The following is a 5900-nucleotide window of genomic DNA, read 5'->3' as shown; positions in this document are numbered from 1 at the left end:
ACTGTGATGGTTAATTTTATGTGTCAATTTGACTGGGCTGAAGGATGCCCAGATAGCTGGTTAGATATTTCTAGGTCTGTTTGTGAGTATTTCCAGATGAGATTAGCATTTGAATGGGTAAACTAAGTAAAGAAATTGATTTCATCAGTGTAGGAGGGAATGATCCATTCCATTAAGGGCCTGAATAGAACAAAAAATGTGGAAGAAGGGCAAAGTAGCTCTCTATCTGAGCTGGGACATTCATCTTTTCCTGCCCTTGTACATCAACACTCCTGGTTCTCAAGCCTTCAGACTCAGACTGAATTATCCCACTAGTTTCCCTGGTCCTCTAGCTTGTGGATGGCAGATTTGGGGAATTCTTGCCTCCCATAATCCTGTGAGCCAAATCCTCTAGTATTGTCTCCTTTGTTGTTGTTGTTGCTGACTCATATACTTCCCAGGCAAGAATACACATGTGTATATTCCTGTGGACACAGAAGCCTGGCAGGCTACAGTCCATGGGGTCACAAAGAGTCAGACACAACTTAGTAACTAAACAACTATATATATGTGTATATATATATATATATATATATATATACAGGGCTTCCCTGGTGGCTCAGAGGTTAAAGCGTCTGCCTGGAATGCAGGAGACCCAGGTTCAATCCCTGGGTCAGGAAGATCCTTTGGAGAAGGAAATGGCAACCCACTCCAGTACTCTTGCCTGGAGAATCCCATGGACAGAGGAGCCTGGTAAGCTACAGTCCATGGGGTCGCAAAGAGTTGGACACGACTGAGTGACTTCACTTTCATATATATACACACCCTATTGGTTCTTTCTTTGGAGACCCCTAACACAGTCATGTTCTCAGTCAACGTCTGATGACTGAGTGCAGAACTCATGGACGTGGGCACTGAAGAAGGATACGTGTAGTTGTGAAAATCTGACTCCTGCACAACCGGTGCCCAAAACTCCTTAAAATTCAAAGTACAGTGTTGGAGGAAATTTCCACTCTCTACAATTGCCAAATTTTGACATTCCCCCCCCCCTGACATTTTTATTTTCTCTTATCAGAAAGGGTAGAATTTCTTCTGAAAAAGAGAAGAAAAAGAAGATACATAGAATATCCATTTTAAGTGTTATTTTTGTTCTTGAAAAGGCTTCTCATAGACTTTAAAAGAAAGCTTTTTTCCTTCAGAGATTTATTTTGATAGAATTATCTGAGCCTTGTCAGGGAGAACAAAATTTTTGTGAGCCTACCATACCAGTAAAATGCCAAATTATATGCTGTAAGTTTTTTATTATCTCTGGGTCCAGTCAAAGAGAGAAAAGATTTTGAATCCAGAACTATTAGCATTTGGAGACAAAAGAGAGCCTTCACTGCAGCTGATACCCTGGGGCTTGTTCCCCGGCCCTGCAGGCTCCATCCCTCAGGTGGGAAGATGCTGTATCCCCATCACACACACACACACACACACACACACACACACACACCTTTTCTAGGAATCCAAGGAGTTTAAAACAGGATCAATTTCCTTAGCAACTTCTTTGAAAAGCTTTAAGTTAACTTTATAATGAATATCAGGAGATGAGCATACACACACACAACACACCCCTCAAAGTAACATTTTACTGAGGGCGTTAAATCCACGCTAGTTTATTGTGATCACAAAGAAGTAGCAGAATGCAGTGGGAAGAGTTTAGACTTTAAAACTAGACACACCTGGACGTGAATCCCAGTTCAACTACTGTCTGGCTCTGCTACCCTAGGCAAATTACCTAACCTCTCTGAGCCTCAGTTTCTTTATTCGTAAAGAGGAGATAATAATAACACCTATGGTTAGAATTTAAAAATTATGTATGTAAAATGCCTTAGGTATTGGCTTGCCTGTAGTAGGCTCTCCATACGTGGTATGCTGTTACTATAAATGAAACCTGGACTACAACATCTGAGAGACAAACTACACACGTTGGAGGCATCACAGGCAGGCTGGTTTGAGGGGAAACAGGCACCGACAGACAGCAAGTTGGTGAAGCTGTGAAAACAAGCAGGGGCCACATCAGAGAGGAACTCATGTGACCAGAGTAAGGACTTTGGATTTTTGTTCTCAGTGTAATGGAGAAGTCATAAAGAGTTTTGATTAGGGGAATTAAATTATTCAATTATGTTTTAAAAATATTTCTTTGGTTGCTATGTAGAAAACATACTGTGGCTGAGTGGTTAGCAGACTATTTTAGCAGTCTGGGTGAGAGCTGATAATTGTGAGAGGTGATGAGGCAGACAGCAGCAAGTGTTTGGAAGTGCAGTATGACATGATGTGGAGCTGACAGAACTTGCTGATAGGCTGGAGGCATCGTATGAGAGAGAGGGGAGGAAAAATATGATATTTAGGATTTTGCATTGAGGAATTAGAAGAATGGAACAGCTATGAGACAGGGAAGACTGTGGGAGAAGCAATTTGGGTCAGAGAGAATAGGGCATGAAGAGTTCTGCTTTAGACGTGTGAGGTTTGTGACATCTTTTAAACATCCAAGGGGAAATTGGAGACTGGACCTCAGAGGAGAGGTGAGATATGAGTTTGGGTGTCATCATCCTAAAGATTGGTATACAGAGCCACGAGACTGGAGGGGATTGACAAGGTAGAGTCAAGGAATCTGAGGCCCAGGACACTGCATTGTTTAGAGGCTGGAAAAAGGAGGAAATCCAGTAAAATAAGACTTTGCAGGAACAGTCACCCCTGGATTTGGCTACTCAACCATACTGGTAAGTGAAATGGTGGGAACAAAACCTGATATGAAGAAGTTCCAGAATGAATGGAGTAAAGGGAAAAAAAAAATAGTATAGGCAACTCTTCAGGAATTTTACTGTAAAGGGAAAAAAAAAAAAAGAGAGAGAGAGAGAAGCTGGAGGGAGAAGTAGTCTTGAGGTTTTTTTTTTTCAAGATGAAAAATATATTAGAATGCATGCTGATGGGAATCATTTAGTAGAGAGGGGAAATTAACGGCACAGGAAAAAGAAGAGAAAATTTCAGGATTGAAGTCTTTGAGTAGGCCAGAGGAGGTGAGATCTGAAGAAAAGTGGGAGGGTGGTCCTTAGACACAGTGGATTGTAAGAGGAAAGAAAGCCAAGTTTATGGGCAGAGATTCAGGAGGCTGGCAGAATAATTGTCTTGCATATTCCTGAACAAGGCCTGGCCCAAAGCACATTGCTGGAGAGTACCCTATACTGGGCATTCTACAGTGTGATATTCCACAGCACAACACAGGGAAAGGTAATTTTTTGTTTTTCTCCTGTTTCCCTCCCATAGACCTCTCCTGGTTGTCTAACCAGACTCCAGCACGGACACTGCATGCTAATGAGACAACATTTGGTCCAATCCCAGGCCCTTCTTTCTGAATAATTAATCTGGCACTTTACCAGCACCTACAGCCTTGGTTTTTTTCTGATGATTAAATAAGAGGCCAAGGCTCTTAACAACAGTAAATAGGCTCTTCGGTGTGGTTTGGCTCCATGTCACATTAACCCACTAGGAAGTTCGGAACAATCTGATAAAAGAAGCGCCCCTGCCCCTTTTCAGCCCTCCCCCAAACCGTAGCTCAGACAGCAGGGGTTCAGCTGAGTCTTTCCGGAAAGATGGAGGAGGATAGGCTGTCCTGCCAATTCCAACGGCACACACCCACTTCCAGCATCACCTGGGTACTCTGGCTTTCCAGAGTCCCTTCCAACCATTCAAGGGCCCTGTTTTTGCTTGCTTTCTGGCAATTCTCATGTCTGCCTCCTCTTCATACACTAGTCTTCTATTTCTCCTGAATGTGATCAATGTCGGCTTAAGTTCCCCAGACTATGTGACTCAAGCCCTAAATTCAAAATAAAACAAAGTCTTCTTCCTATTGAGATGTGTAGAAAAAACTCCTAACAATAACAGGTTTCTCAAAATTCAAGTTTGAAAATGCCTGGCAGACGCCCCACCTTTTAAATAAGCTTTGAGATTTCTTCGAAGATGACAGAGAGGTGGAAGAGAAAGAGGATTGGGGAGCAACTGGGTTTTGTGAAGCCCTGCTGGCACTGCAGAGCTTCCTGAATTCACGAGGGGCATCAAAGGCACTGAGATGGCAGAGATCGTTGTGGCAGGAGCAACTGGAAAATGTCCTGGGACTGAAACACAGATAGATTAACATCACCCCAGTGGACACTAATGACTTGCACTTTGAAATGCCAGAGGCTCATACTGCCAGTTAAGACAAGGAAAAAACACATTTCTGGTCTCCAAAGACCTTAGATCTTTCCAAACTCTGCAGGCAAATGCAGCCGTCATGAATTTCTGCAGCTGGGCAGCCCCATCATGCCGCTAGGGGAATCATTGCCAGAGTTGCTATGGGCAGGGTAGTCAGCAAAGCTGAATAAAACAATCACTGAAAACCTCTCAGAGGTGAAATTTAGTAATGATTCAATTTATAATTCAATGCAATCAAGCCTACGGCATTTCCAAATACCATGCTTATTTTAGCGGTCCCAGGTAAAACATGATTTCCTCTGAAGGTTCACAGGCTTGACAAAGGGTTTCCAAACAAGTTTTATGATTTACCATCGGCAGATAATTAGAATGTCTTTTCAATCACTGGCATCTGGATAAAGTAATTTTGTCCCAGCATGGGCATTTCTAGGAAGCAAACAAAAGTCAAAAACGAAAGAGCTTGCTGGAAGCTTTCTTAAAAAGAAAATCTTTCAAGAACTGCTCTCAGCTGCAGGAAGGGAACGTTCCCACACCGATGTGATTAGCAAAATAAATGGGGGCTTTGAACAGTGTGGATCAACAAAAGAATATCTGGTGTGACTCAAGGAAGGAAATCTCTGGTTATACATCTAAAACTGCAAATGGGTAGGGACCGATAAAATGAAATGTCAGTCTCATGAATTCAGTCCTAAGTGAGTCTAAAATTCACAGGTTTCTAAAGTCAATTTAGCATTTCCAAATCTGGCAACAAATAACTTTCTGATGCCCTGTACTAGGTGGCACAAGCAAGGGGAGATGAAAAACTAGACCTGAGATCTAAATTTCTCATCCAGTTGAGAAGGCCAGACTAACAGAATGAAAGGGGCATGATTAAATGCCAAATTGTGTGATACTCATTTTAAGTTGAATATAAGTTCAGAAATGAGAGAAATCAGTGTTGGCTGGGGTGGAAGAGCTCCTGGGGGGCAGAGTAGCAAAAGACCCCAAATGAACCCAGACATATTCTTCTACTGGCCTGCCTGCCGTTGTTGCCACTGCTGCTGTGTCTCTGCATTGTGATTATTGTTTTAAAACAGTGTAGGGTAGTGGTTAGATACACCCTGGCTTTGGAACCCACTCGCCTGAGTTTCAAACCTGACTCAACCACTTACTATTAACAGCTCTGTGAGTGAGTGACAGATAGTGAGATAGGCTCAGTGGTGAGACAGTCGCTCAGTCATGTCTGACTCTTTGCACCCTCATGGACTGTAGCCTGCCAGGCTCCTCTGTCCATGGGATTCTCCAGGTAAGAATATTGGATTGGGCGGCCATTTCCTTCTCCAAACAGCTGTGTGATTTTGGGCAAATTAACTTTTCTATGCCTCAGTTTCTCTTTTATAAAATGTAGTTACTAATAGATCCCATCTTACAGAACCGTTAAGAATGTTGGATGAGTTAAAGTATGTATTTCACACAATGAATTTAAAATTTGTGCACATCAGAATTACCTGGGGAGTTTATGTAAAATGTGGAGTCTGTAGAAGTTAAAGAAACTAAGCTCCCTAGTGCAGTTAATTATATTTGGGGAGATGGTGGGAGAAGTGTAGCATGGAGATTTCTTTTCTTTCAGTGTCTTATGTACAAGCCACTTGATCAGCAGACCATTTCACCTTTGTTCTAGGGTGTTTCTCTTCAACTTCTTGCAC

At 42.3% G+C, this 5900-nt stretch overlaps 1 non-coding gene across 1 annotated transcript; it reads left to right on the top strand.

The window, feature by feature from the left end:
* Positions 1-587: 587 nt before the first annotated feature.
* On the top strand, positions 588-660 carry TRNAS-GGA (transfer RNA serine (anticodon GGA)). The gene has a single exon. It is a non-coding gene; the product is annotated as a tRNA-Ser (tRNA).
* Positions 661-5900: the final 5240 nt, after the last annotated feature.

The sequence above is a fragment of the Bos indicus genome, chromosome 11, assembly GCF_029378745.1.
Source record: "Bos indicus isolate NIAB-ARS_2022 breed Sahiwal x Tharparkar chromosome 11, NIAB-ARS_B.indTharparkar_mat_pri_1.0, whole genome shotgun sequence".
Classification (NCBI taxonomy): Eukaryota; Metazoa; Chordata; class Mammalia; order Artiodactyla; family Bovidae; genus Bos; species Bos indicus.
The sequence above is the reverse complement of the archived record's forward strand: the minus strand, read 5'-3'. Positions and strand labels throughout refer to the sequence as shown.